Consider the following 13,257-nt stretch of genomic DNA (forward strand, 5'->3'; position numbering starts at 1 on the left):
TCCTAAGCTCCAGCTCCCACGTTATCTTTTATTAGGCGGCCGCGGACTCCGGTGAGCGGTGGGTACATTAATATGCAACGTTTTCTGCTTGTAGTTGTTCAGAACAGTGAGGAGCGGAACAGGTATTCATAAGCCGTGGTGTATTTCTGCAAGTGGGAAAGGAATGCATTAAACAAATACCATTTTTTATTAATAAGATTGACTGCACCTTTTTCTCTGCTTAGCTTCCCAAATCTTGTAATTTTGTGTGTGGCATTCACCTTGTTTGGTTTGTTTAAATTAATCTCTTTTTGCCCTTGCACCTTCCATTTAATTGGTGTTTGTAAAGCATTTAGGATGTGTAAAGAATGGGAGAAAGGCGAACTTATTTTTGTTTGTTATTCTTATTGGTCTTGATCCTTGTTCCTGGAGCAGTCTCCCACTTGTGAAGCACCAAGGTCACCCCTGCATTTGAGTCCCTCGCCACCTCTGTGCTTTTGAGCAGTAACCATCTCAGCAAAAACTTACCAGAGGAAGTAAAAGCAGGCTGGAAAAAAATTGTAAAATATTACGTTCTCGTTGGGTCTTTGTGGTACGTTTTCAGCATGGTCTGTGAGGTTGAACAAAGTGATGCCCCTCGGCAAAGGCTGCAAGTGACTTTCATTGGAGAAGAACAAGCCAATGCCCTGGTTTGGGTGGCCGGGTGTCCACGAGAGCCGAGGGGCTCTGTCCCGACCCGGCTCCCTTTGGAATGAGGTGTTAGTCTTGGACCGAGCCCTGTGCCCGCTCGCTGGGAGCTAAAGCTTTGGTGGATGTGTCAGTGACACCGTTTCCTTCCCAGTAAAACGCCTGTAGCGTCTGCGGCTGTGGGCGCTGGCGCTGTGCAGGTGGCCGCTGTGCTGTTTGCCACCACTCACTAACTTACTGCTCCATAGAGCACTTGGATACTCTAAGGAAGGACAACCTGAAATGAACTTCTGTGCTTAAAAAATGTGTTTTCCTTCCAGAAGTATTCTTTGTCCCGGTCTTTGTTACTAGGCCTTACAATATTTCAATCCTTTTCCCGCACCTAATCCGCTGGATTCTCTCCTCTTTCCCCCTGCTGCTCCAGACCCTTCTTCCCGCGGAAGCTGCATCGCTTTGTGTCGATCTATAGCAGCTAAGATCCAAAGAAGCAGCTCGCCTTTCAGGCCAGTGGAGCAGCATAATGAAGCACCCAGTTCATCGAACTGCTGATTTAATCTTCTGAGCACAAGAAGAATAATCTCCAGTGCAGTTTTCTGCACCAGCCCGATAAGCCTCCCCCTAATCATGCAGATACGTCCCGGCGGCTCCGTGCGGCCGGTCCCGTCCAAGCACCGGGGAGTCTCGTGCAACGCGAAAGCTCCAGTTCTGCACCCTGCCAGAGCTAAATTTGTGAACAGGATCAAAATGAAAAAGGAACAAACCCAAAATGGTTATCTGAACAGCTCTGACCTCCCGTCCCCTTCCTCCTTTCAGCTGTTCACAGATGTCGAGTGCCACGCTGGGGTGGGGAAGGAGGAAGGAATCCTGTTTCCCTAATTTCTTCTCTGCGTTAGCATCCATGGGAGCAGCATCCGGAGGAGGCAGCTTTTCCAGGCTTTCTGGGAAGCGCCTGCCCTGCAGGGAGCTGTTCCCACGTTGCTGCCACTGGCCGCTTTGCAGACTAAATTTCAGTTCCATGTGCTCATACACGCATTTAATGGTTGTTTTGCTGAGAGCTTGTGAAGTTGAGTAGTTAATATATCCCACTACCCCAGCTTTCCGGGACCAGGTAAATTAATTGGTAATTTGATGAACTCAAAGAATGTTTATAATAGAGTAAATAAAACGTGCTGGCTCTGCAGCACGCGTGGTCCCTCTTGGTGCTGCTGACTGATGGGCACTGCGTTACTCCAATTACAGGGAGTTTCTATGCAAACAGCCACCAAGTGTCTGCGTCCCCCGGGTCCGCTCGCTTCGCGCGGGGATGGTTTGCGGTGCGCGTGCCGAAGGGCGAACAGGCAGAGCCTTTCCCGGGATTTTGTTTTCCTGGCATTTCGAGTACCTTTTCGGAGGGGGGAAGGAAATGATGCTTATGGGCTGCTACATCTTGGAGGAATCCATCCCCAGGCTCGACTTGTGAAATAAATGTGGCAATGTGTGGTTTGAACTTAGAGTCTTAACACTGAATTTAGCAGCTGAATTTAGATAGCAATCTGGTATCTGGTCTCATCAGTGTATCACTACGAAGACTTGTTAAAGGCAGAACAAGAAGACTTAGTGTGTGATCCTGTCTGTCTCTTAGAGCAGAAAACCAGAATGTTTGTCCAGTCCAAAGACAGCAAAGTGAGGGGTGCTTCTATTTCTTTTGAACGCTTCTTCTTTTAACTAATACTTCTGACTTTACCCTCTTCCTCCTCTTAAATTCATCCCAGTTTCTTTCATTCGGTTATTTTCTGATAGCCTGAGAGTTCAGACTTGCTTTCTCCCTTTTTGTGCTCTTCGTATGTTTGTTGGTAAACAGAGTGGTATTTATAAATGTGTGTCTATGCAGGTAGTGCTGTTCCCAGTAAAAGCAGCGCCGTTTTTTCCAGCGGAGTGCAGTGCACTCGTGCACATGCAGCCTCTACTCCATTTACTGCAGTGATGTTGTAGTTTGGCATCAGCCTGTTATTTCCATGTAATTGGCTGACCAGCGTACAATTAATTTTGGGCCCTGTTATTGCAGTATTGGCTATTTTATGAAACTGTAGAGAGTTAGCAGAGGGAATCGATTAAATATGTTCCAGACCTTAGGCTGGAGTCTGGGTCTGCAGGGATTTGGTTGATGGAAACTTGTGCTCGTCTTGGGGGACTGCAGATCTTGCAGGTCGTTGGAGGGAGACAGAACTTCCACGTGTGCGCGGGCTCCGCTTTGCTAAGACCTCTCTCTGCCTTTGGGAGTCTGAGCTTTCCGTTTCAGCCCTCCACATTTGGATGGAAAAAAGGGTCAACCTTGTGACTTAAAAATAGAACCAAGGTCTAGGCATAGTTAGAAGGTCCTTAGAGTTTTAGCTCTGTCCTTACAGAACACAGGTGTTGGTTTTATGAAAAAAATATGGCTTGGAATGACTCGGTAAATTGGGCTGGCTTCACAGAACTTCTCAAATTTGAGCTGAAATTAAGGACTTTGGGGACCAAACTTCATGAAGCGGCTGCTCTGCCTTTCCAGTGGCTGGAATGCTTGTGTGTGTGCGTGTGTTTTTCTAATAGAAGTAGTTTACTGAGGGTGTGGTAAATAAGTGTTTCAAGACAGCCTAGGGCTACCTCTGAAGGCTTTTCCCCATCCACCAGTCATTTTATAGGAACATATAAATAAACACTATTCCAATTTCTTGAACATATATTGCAGTATCCCAAGAGAGTAGAATGACTCAGAAGCAGCTTGTAAATAACACATCTAATGTTTTCAAATATACCTGTACCACCAGGTCCGGTGTGAGGTCCTAAACCCCTGCAAATGATTCTTGTTTCACCTGTGGCAAAACCTCCTGATCCCAGGATTGTGTGTGATGGTCCCTTTGCTTGCTTGGTTGTTCCAGGTTAGCTGGTTGTTTGGCTGCACGTTGTGCTGATCCTAATCTTGGTTTCCCATTGAACGCCTTGACTCTCATCAAGATGACACGACTTGCCCGTTCAGCCTAGGCCCATTACAAGTAAACACAAAATGACTAATCTGTTTTGCAGGCTTTTTTCTTTTTTAATGAGAATGATAAACATGCACCTTGTGCCCCAGACATGGCTGCCTTCTGCGGAGTCCAACCCTGGTAAATGCTGAGAAGAGCATTTTGTCCTGCGTTACGCACACGAATGCAGCGTATCTGAAGGTGTGTATGTATAGACACATATGGACTTGCACGTACATGAGGCCCCAGAGCCAGGGGCAGCAGCCTGGCCACCTACTCTGTGGCCATCCTTGCGGAGCAGGAGATGGGAGAAGGGAGTGCAGGCAATGAGATGAAATCTAAGCCTCTGATTCCAGAAGACTTGTAATAACTAGGATAGTTTAAGAGCAGAACTAGCTTTTCCTTCTCGATTACTGCGCTTCAGGTCTTTTCACAAGAGGAAAGGCTTAAATTTGTCTCTCCATCCTTCCCTCACTGCTCTGAATAAAGAACCACACTTTTGCTTTTATGTAATTTAAAGCTCACAAGTTTGCTGTGAGCTTGTGTGTCTGGGTCACTCCAGGAGCGCTGCATTTCTTTCCCCCTAGAGACGTCTTATGATGCACTGGGCATGACAGAAATCATCCCGTTTGTCCTGACGTGTCGCGAGCCCCAAGTTGGCTGGACCATAGTTCTTTGAAAGGGAGGGATCCCATCTGGGTGTGCAAAACCTCTCCCTTGTGTGCCTGCCTCAACACGTAAACGAGCTGGGAGCCTTCAGCTGCTCTCTCGAGTCATTATTATTTTTAACCTCAGTTCTCATAACACAGTTGCCTACCAAAATCACCTTTGGCAGTTCAGGGGATTAAGAGTGGTATGAGACCTCTCCCCTTTAGGTCATTCCTTCAGATGCAGCCTCTGTTAGGAGCAACAAAGAAGCCCTTCCTTGCTGATGGCTGGTCATTAATTTGTGTGCCGTGGAGAGGATAACTCTTCCTTCATTTGGATGCAGGAGTTTGTTGCAGCAAGAGCAACAACAACAAAATTGCATCCTTGCTGTCAGCTCCTGTGATAGGTAGAGAGCAGCCCAGTGAGGAATAAAGAGTTTGTCCTTGTAAGTTGAAAATGGGACAGGATGAGGTTATAAGTTTGTCCTACTGAGAGAGGATTTTGTTGCAGTTCTGCAGTGTTAAAATATATATTTTTCGTGTCATCCCCAGCAAAATTATGATTGCATCTCCTTGTTTGTGTTCCCATTATCTGATTTCTGAGCTCAGCAGTCCCCAGCTGAAGGGCTGGGAGGTTTTCATGGTCTTTTCCAGTACACATAGGTGAAAAAATGATTGTTCAAGAGGGCTAAGTAGGCTGGTTAAAACACTCTTAAACCTTTCTTGTCACACAGTCTATTAGCTACAGCAGCCCCCCACCGCAGGCAGTATTTTCATAGAAGCAGCTGTATTTCTTTTAGGAGTTTTAAGCCTACGTTTATTGCTTCTTCGTTTAGTCCTGTAGACAAGCTCTGGCTGTTTGCTTGGCAGCTCTGTTAGAGGTGATGCCCAGAGATGAAATTCTGGGAGGAGATTTGGCTTCTGCCAAGGATGCACCGTGCACGTGCTGCGCTTCCCTAGAGAAACCCTCCCTGCAAGGATTTACACGGATTTTCTGCCATCACTTCCTGATATGTTGTAATGGGCCAAAAGTGAGAAGGTGGTTTGTTCCCTCTCCTCCTCCTCTTGGATTTTATAATGAAATTATAATGTTAAGTTGGTAGGGCCCGGAGAGCCTTCAAGGCTGCATGAGGTGTTGTGTACCCCAGTTGAGGACAGTTTGGGCCAGAGAATAGAAGGGGAACACTTGTGTGGCTGCCTGCAATGCCTGCTAGTGTTTTTTTTAAAATATATATATAATTATTATTTTTTATATATCTATAATATACAAATACACTTGCTTCTCAATAACTGTGCTGTGAAAATGCCTCACTGGTGGTTCACGGTCCTGCTGCTGTGCCTGGTTTCTGTTTAGAGACTTTACAAGCTCTTTGCCAGCAACAAAGATGCATCTTGAGTGCCTTGTCCTCCTCAGAAGAAACAAAGCTACTCTATAAAGCCTGTGTGAAAGAAGATCACTAAAAGCAGAGAGTGAGACTGTCAAATGATGGAAAGGAAATTGCTTACAAGTATCTTCCGATTTCTTTCTCATCCTTTTTACCTTCTCTCTCCCTTTGTCCTCCTTGACTTTTTTATCTTAGGATAAATATCGTATTTATTTTCTCTTTACTGTGTGGAGAATTTCAATTCATTTTGAATGGGAAAAAAATAAATATGAAAAGATACTGAGGTTCTTTTCCTGGGAATAGCTGCTGCCTTGCAAGGGAGACAGAGGCTATGTGGTGAGGGCAATGCAGTCTGAATTAATTCATTTTCTTCTTATTGGTGTTTCATTTTGCACTTTAATTTCTCAGTAATAATCAGCATTTGGTAGTAGAATTAACTTAATAACTTTGTCAGTTGTGAAAACAAATAGAATCTTGGTCTACGATGGTTATCTAAGTGTTATTAATAAAGGAGAATGACATCAAATTATCTTTTAAGGCTACTTCTGAGCTGTTGAGCTGGGGATTTTTTTCCAGATATTTATTAACTGAAATTTCTAGTCACTGAAAGATAAGTGCACATTATCTCCATTTTAAAAATGAGACCCTAATGTTTCAGGTTAATATATATGTATTTATTGTCGTTTCTTCAGTGCTCGGTTGTCCTGGTCTGGCTTATGCCTTCAGGGGGGCTGATTACCCATGGCTTAGGTTGGAAGTTTTGAGTAACGAGCTCCCGAGCACCCGGAGGCAGCGCGGAGCCTGGATTTGTCTCTCCCGTCCCCGGGCACCGTGACCTGCAAAGTCACCGCAGCCTTGGTGGCCGTGGTCATTAAACCAAACTCTGCCACGGGAGGAAATGGGAAAAGCAGCCGCAAGCGCAGGGAGGGAACGCTGACTGGAAATACAAACATCTCCAGAAAAATGCCCTGGGTTTAATAATAATAAAGAAAAAGTACGGTGGCAAAATAAATTGCTGCTGATATGATTTTTCTTCTTCTCCCAAGTTTGCCTCTAGTATGGCAGTTTCTCTCACAGATAAATAAATGCAAAGATGAGAGTAGCTGCCAAAAACTGTCACATTTCTGGAACTTTCAGCCCCTGATTATTCACATTAGAGCTCCCTCCCCCAGCCCGCGGTGCGGCGCTCGGAATATGTACTCCCACCATTCTGTCAGATCCGAGCAGGCTGCGTCTGGTTCATCTTCTGTGTCTTTGATGTGCTCCATAACGTAGGCAAAGAGAGGTCTGATAGTCTCTCTAAAAACCTGACAGTTTGTGTGACAATCTGTCCGCGAATCCACAGGCTCCTTGTCAACCAAATGAGTCTTTGAATATCAGAGGGTTTCGGCACGGCGCTCGCAGCGCCGCATATGCGCGAAGGGGAGAGTACAACAGGCGGCGGCGTAACCCGAGAGATGTCTGCGGTTTCCTTAATCATTTCGGGGACATCTCATCATCGCTTGTTGGCTGGTTCTCAGCCCTGCGTATGTCGGGGTTATTTAGCAAAGCTTGATTTACTGGGAACTGCACATGGAGAATAACTTGCGATTGGGGTTAGAGGAAAAACCTTGGGACGGGGTGGAAGTTGCAGGCTTCGGTTTACTTCTGCTTTGTGTTTGTTTGTTTTTCCTGTCTTACAGTGACTCTCTCCCTTGCAATTCCCCCTTTCCATGAAGGGCATGGATGTGATGCATTTTTTTTTCCCCAGTGCTCTCCGATCCCCTGCATGTTCTGCTCCAGAATCCCTCCTGTTGGGCATTCCCCCTGGCCTCCCCGCAGCGCCGTCCTTGGCTCCCCGCTATGGAGAGGCCCTGCCGTTGCCGCTGCCGTCGCGCTGCTCCTCCCTGCGCCCGTCGGTGTCTCCGGGTCTCGTGGCGGATCCGCGGATGGGACAAGCAGGGAGGCCGCAGCTCCATCGTGTCCCCACATTCCCGCTGCCGCTTGGGCTTCCCAAAAGCTGGTGCTGAGCGGCCTGGGTGTTTAATCGCGGTCCCCGTTTCCCTGCCCTTGTTGGTGTAATCGATCTGTGAGTTCCTCACCCCGGACCTCGAGCTCCCCTGTGAAACCCTCGGTGAGGGGGGACGCAGGCAGAGCCTTCTGCAGTGTAATCCTTCATCTGGGCCTCTGCGCTGCCGGGTTTGTCTTTGCCAGGAAGCCTGGGGCTCCCGCCGGAGCTTTGTGGCCCTTCTGTTTGAAGGTGACTTTACTGTCCAGCATTTGTATTTAAAGAAGTGCTTTTGTTTTACTACAGCTTCTCAGCACGGTCTGCTTTAAAGCAACCTTGTATAAATAGTGTGCTGCTTTTCTTTTTTGGCCCCTCCTTCTTTGTCGTTGGCTGTTTTTCTGGCTCAAAAATAACATGAGGGTTTTCACACTTTCAGTGAGGCTCCTGTCAGAGTTTCTGATATCCTCCTCCTGTGGGACACGTGTGGCTCCTTCGCACCCAAGAGCGTAAGATCCATATTGTAGTTTTAACTGGACTCCTTCCAGGTGCCTTCCCAGAGACGCTCTGACTCTGGAGTGCAGTCTTGATCCACGATCGCAGCCCCTTTCCTAAGCACATGGAGTATCTGGAGCTGGGAGCTGCTCCGAGGAAGCCTTGGGCTACAGCCGTGTTGGATTCCGTGTGCGGTTTCAGGCAGGTAGGGCAGCCCTTTTGTGCCCAGCTTGTTACCCCCAGGGCAAACCCAGCCGTGGTCCTCTTCCCCTCATTCACCTCCCAGAAGTTGTGCAGAGGTCGGTATTTTGTGGGATTTTAGCTATGCAAAGCTGTCGAGATGTGCTTCAGCATTAATATCCTGCTTTCAACCCTGCGTAATATTGCAGGTCTGAAAAGATCTGTTCAAACAAGAATGTACTTTGGCCCGTGCCTGCTTTAACTTTCCCATGTTGTTCCTAGGGATGATGCTCTTTTTCTGGCTTTTCCGATTCTTAATCCAAAGTTTACAATCTCATCGGCTTTTGCCAAAGGAAAGAATAGGATGACACAAATTCGATGCTCTCTTTTTATTATTGGCCCCAGTGGGAAGAGTGGATGAACCCACATATGAACAGTGAACAGCAGAGCTGTGTTTAGGTGTTGGCTTTGGATAAAAATATTTTTTTCCCTATCAGCAACTTGTTTGTAGTTGCTTGCAGCTTCCTTCTGTTACCTTTTAAGAGAAAACATTAGAATTCCCATAAAAGCAGTTTAACCCCTGGCTTCGGGGCTCCCCATGATATGCACATCTCTTTCTTGTTAATCGGCTTTTATGCATTTGGTGGGAATGAGAAAACAGTAGCAATATCTTTTAGCCAAATAGAAGCTGATTCCAACAAGGAGGCCGAGCAGGAACTCGGGAGGGCTCTCGGCTGATGGAGAGGTTGCTCTTGCGTTGTGTCCTGAAATTCCCCAACTCCCTGTTTTGGACCAAAGTTGACAAAGTGATTGATTATGTGGGTTGATTTTTAACAGTTCCAAAGAGTCACCCAGTGTAAAAATTGGTTCAGCTCATCTGCCTCTGCGCGCATGGGAGGGGTGCGAGGAGATGGGGTGATTTTTCAGAGCTGTTAGGAGCCATTTGCATGAGGCTTGTGAGAGATCAGAACTAATGACCCGACTTGCCGTGCGTGTGAACCAGCAAAGTCCCTGGAGCCGGAGCGTTCCGGAGGCAGGAGCACGAGCCGGTGCGGTTCCCGCAGCCTCCCAACCGGGACCTTTTCCGTAGCTTTCTGTGCGTGGAGCGCGAGCAGCGGGTGTCCCGCAGGGCGTCAGCATCACGGGCAGCCTTATTTCCCCACTTCCCAATCAGCGGAAAACAGCAATGGGAGCATCGTCCAGTTGACGTTTAACGGAGGAGCAGTAGCTTCTGCCTCTCCTCCTCTCTTCTTGCCTGGCTTCGCGGTGTTTCCCGCTCCAGGTGCCCAAGTTTCCCCCTGTAGTGCGGCCCGGCCGCGCTCGGGTGAGGACATCGAGGGGACGCGGTGCAGGTGGCACCGTCTCGTCCCCGCCGCCGTCCGCAGCGCTCGTCAAGGCCCCCGGCCCGCTCCGTTCGCAGGGGTATCGCTAGCGCTCATCTAGGCTGCAGCGTTTCAGCAGCCCTTAATCCTCTTTGTATCTTTGAGCACTGTGGCCGCTGACAAGCTCCTGTACTCTGAGGTGTCCAGATATCTCAAGATAGTTGCGGTGATTTTTTTTTTTTTTTCTTCAAATCCAAATACCTTTTGATCTATTGACCCAGTCTTAACCTGATGGAGAAATCTCTGTTCCCATGACAGCTTTTTGCTGCTGCTGCTTAATGTCTGTGAAGAGTTTTGCCTAAAATTTGATTAATTTCTAGTTCCTCTTGCTCACGTTGCTCTGTGTCTGTTTTACATGTTGCTGCAAGTAGTCCGTGTTTCGCTGAAGTTGTAAGGAATGTGGTTTAATGTCAATGTGAGAATGAGCTGGCAGCAATTTCTCTTATGCTTCAATTACATTCCCTCCTGAAAGAGCCCTGAGAACTCCTTTCTTTGCTATGTGGTTTTCTTGCTTTCTTTGCCATCTCGTTTGGAAAGGACCTGAGCAGTGCAGAGAGTTGTAGCAATGCATCTAGGAGCTTGCGTGTGTGGTTGCAGCAAAGGGAAGCAATGAATTAAAATGGCCCCAAAAGTAGCTTTAAAAATGGTTAGCTTCGGAGCGAGAATTTTCAGTCCTGTCTTTACTGGGGAAGAATGGGGAGCAAGCATCAAATGCCCTGTAAAAACAACAGGGTCAAGGAAGGTGGTTCTGTTGGTCTTCCAGCTTTAGTTATGTATTTTTATAGTTTCTTGGGTTTTTATTATTTGCTATGAACCATCATTTAATAGCAGGGGAAAATCCTTCAAATGAATGTTTCTTTGTTTAGTTTTGTCCTCTGTGGAGAGCGCTGTCCCCATATGACAAACCTCTGATGTTCTGAAGTTGGCTCCCCTAAGGCTCAGCTTTATTGAGAGGAGTGAAACATTTTAGGTGCTTCATTCATTCTTTCTTTGTCTCTTGTTATTTGAGTCCTTATGGTGTCCTTTGGTCACATTTTTAAACTTATTTCTGCAACTAAGATTGCCAGGAGCTTTTTTTAGTAATAGCTGAGGTCTCATGTTCCACTTTTTCCTTTGTGTACTCTCATTTTTATCTCAAGCATCAAATATTGTGAGAGTGAATTAAAAGCAACATTGACACGTTGTAATTTTTATGTTGAATGTTCTGTGTTTGGCTGTGTGATTGAATATTGCAGGATAAAGTTCAGGTACTTTAGGAAGGTTTGGGGCAGATCAGTCTTTGTTTTAAACCCAAATGCCACGTCCTGGTCCAGCTGAGTAGCCTTTAGGTGAAGACCCTACTGAAGACCCTGGCAGGACATGCATGGGTTTTTGCTTGGTTCATCACTTGCAAGTCCTGAATTTTTGGAGGCTCTTGGAATATCCTGAGCCGTCAGAGCAAGAGGTTAATATTGAAATGAAGCAGCTTTGCAGCTAGCTCTGTATAGATGAGGCAGCTTGGAAATTTGCTCTCCCCAAGTGAAAGCCCCAAACCACAGGACCTGCCACGGCCGCGCTCGCGCGGAAGGGCCCGTCCTTGTCTGCTACCTGTTTAGCTCTTGTTTAGGTCAAAAGCAAGTGCTGCTTTCCCAAGGTAAGAAGAGGCCCAGAGGCCAAAGAAAACCTGTTTAACAAGCCTGCTTGTTGAGCCAACTCAGGTTTAAATGGTAAAACTCTATTATTTTTCTTTTTCTTGCTTCAGGGAACCTTGAAAATACTCATTCATGGCTTTGGAAATATTGCTGCTTTGACGTTTTAGATTTTGTTGTTTGGGAGGAGTGAAGAGCGATGAAAGAAGGGCTTGACTTAAAAACAAGAGGGACAACTGGATCGCGTGCCAAGACGTTTCCTTTCTGTTTCTAAAACTGAGCAATTTATATTTTTAAGCTGAACATTTTCTGAGCCCCTCCTTGATCTTCGCTTTCTGCTCTGTACCTTGTGGTTTCTTTGAGGCCTCGCACCCTGCTCCTTTCCCTCTCCCTTGCTGAGGTTTTGGCCTCTGCGTTCAGGTTTTCTCTTGCCCACATTTCATGCTTTTCATCCGCTTTAGGAGCCGCAGCCTTTGCATTCTGCTTCCCTTCCTGGCTATTTCTGGCCATGTTTGTGGCTGATGTTGGAGCTGGGGCCGTCCCTGGTATTGGGGGGTTGAACAGTCTCTCATAAACTAGACCAGGTCCTACCACAACCACCTCAACCAACAGAGAAACCAGCTAATGAATCTGTTGGCTCTGTTTTTCCTTTCTTTAGGGGGTTAAATGCCAGCCTCATGCTGGGTCTCACGTACAACATATTTGTTCCTGTTTTCTTCTCCTGCTGCTGTTTCACTGCAAAGTGCTGCAGGCTAACAGTATCTGACGGGGCCACTTCCTATTGCCTGAAAAATGTTTAATTTTACTGCTTTGCTTTCGCTCTTTCCCACTTTCTCTCATTTTGATCTCTCAAATCCTGTCCCTCTGAGAAATCAGACAGTATGAAATATGAAAATTGCTTGGGAAGTAATTGGAGAAACGGTGAGATTTAAGAAACCCATGGAGATAACGCTTACACCTACTTATTCATGTTATTTAATTTTTAATGGCAAATTTAATTAATGGAGCACAGGTCTTGTGGTTTCATGTGTGAATAAGTAACAGCAGGGAGCTGAAAGTCATGAGGTCTGTTTACATGACAGAAAAAAGCTCCATTAGAAGCTGAACTTTTCATTAGAGAAAGGAATAAAATGGGTTTAATAGCATAGAAGTTTGACCATTATGAAACAAGTAAGTAAATGAAAACATTAACGACAATTTGTTGGTAAAATGTGTTTTGAAGTGGTTATTCATCCGCGTTTTGTCAGTTTAAGCCTGTCTCTTAGGTCAAAGTTTAGAAAAGCAGAGTGTCTTCTGTGGCTTTTTTGGTGTATGACATAAATTGAGGCACCAGAGAGAAAATGCTGAAGTACAGCACCTTGAAGTCTGGGCTTTGAAAACCATAATAAACCTCCCAATTAGCTCAGCTTCACACAACGTGTGTGATACCGGCAGCTGTTATCCCTAGCTCGCAGATGGAAAATAGTGACTTGCCCAGGATTGCACAAGTGGCAAAACCACTAATAGACCTCGAGTTATATCTGTCGCTTCCTCTTTGCAGCCACCGAGCGGGACGTGTAGTCTCATCATGGGCAGGACCACAGCTGCATTCATGGGAAAATAAACGAAGAAAGGCAAGAATGGTGTTCTGCAGAAAATGACCAAGGCTGGGGAGAGGCAAGATAGCAGCTAGAACTGGCCCTGAATGAATAGCTGTCCTCTCTTTTGATACCGCTGTGTCACCTTTTTTGTATGATAGATGATTGCATATTTTTTGCAGGTGCTTTTCCAGCCTGAGGGCCTTGCAGATGAGCTTTGAAAGAGGCAACTGCAGCTTTTTTTTTCTCGTGTAAAGTCCGGAGGCTTTGCTTAAATCAGCTTTATCAGCACTTAGTGACACGAGACCTTGCAATGAAGGAGCTCTGGGTCC

At 46.3% G+C, this 13,257-nt stretch overlaps 1 protein-coding gene across 2 annotated transcripts in view; it reads left to right on the forward strand.

Moving 5' to 3' along the window:
- The window catches only part of CHCHD6 (coiled-coil-helix-coiled-coil-helix domain containing 6), a 98,819-nt gene that overhangs the window by 40,714 nt on the left and 44,848 nt on the right, over positions 1–13,257 (forward strand). The gene's annotated exons all lie outside the window — the stretch shown is intronic.

Source organism: Tinamus guttatus, unplaced genomic scaffold, assembly GCF_059628265.1.
Source record: "Tinamus guttatus ecotype Peru unplaced genomic scaffold, ASM5962826v1 Tinamus_guttatus_pri_ptg000307l, whole genome shotgun sequence".
In the NCBI taxonomy this organism is placed as follows: Eukaryota; Metazoa; Chordata; class Aves; order Tinamiformes; family Tinamidae; genus Tinamus; species Tinamus guttatus.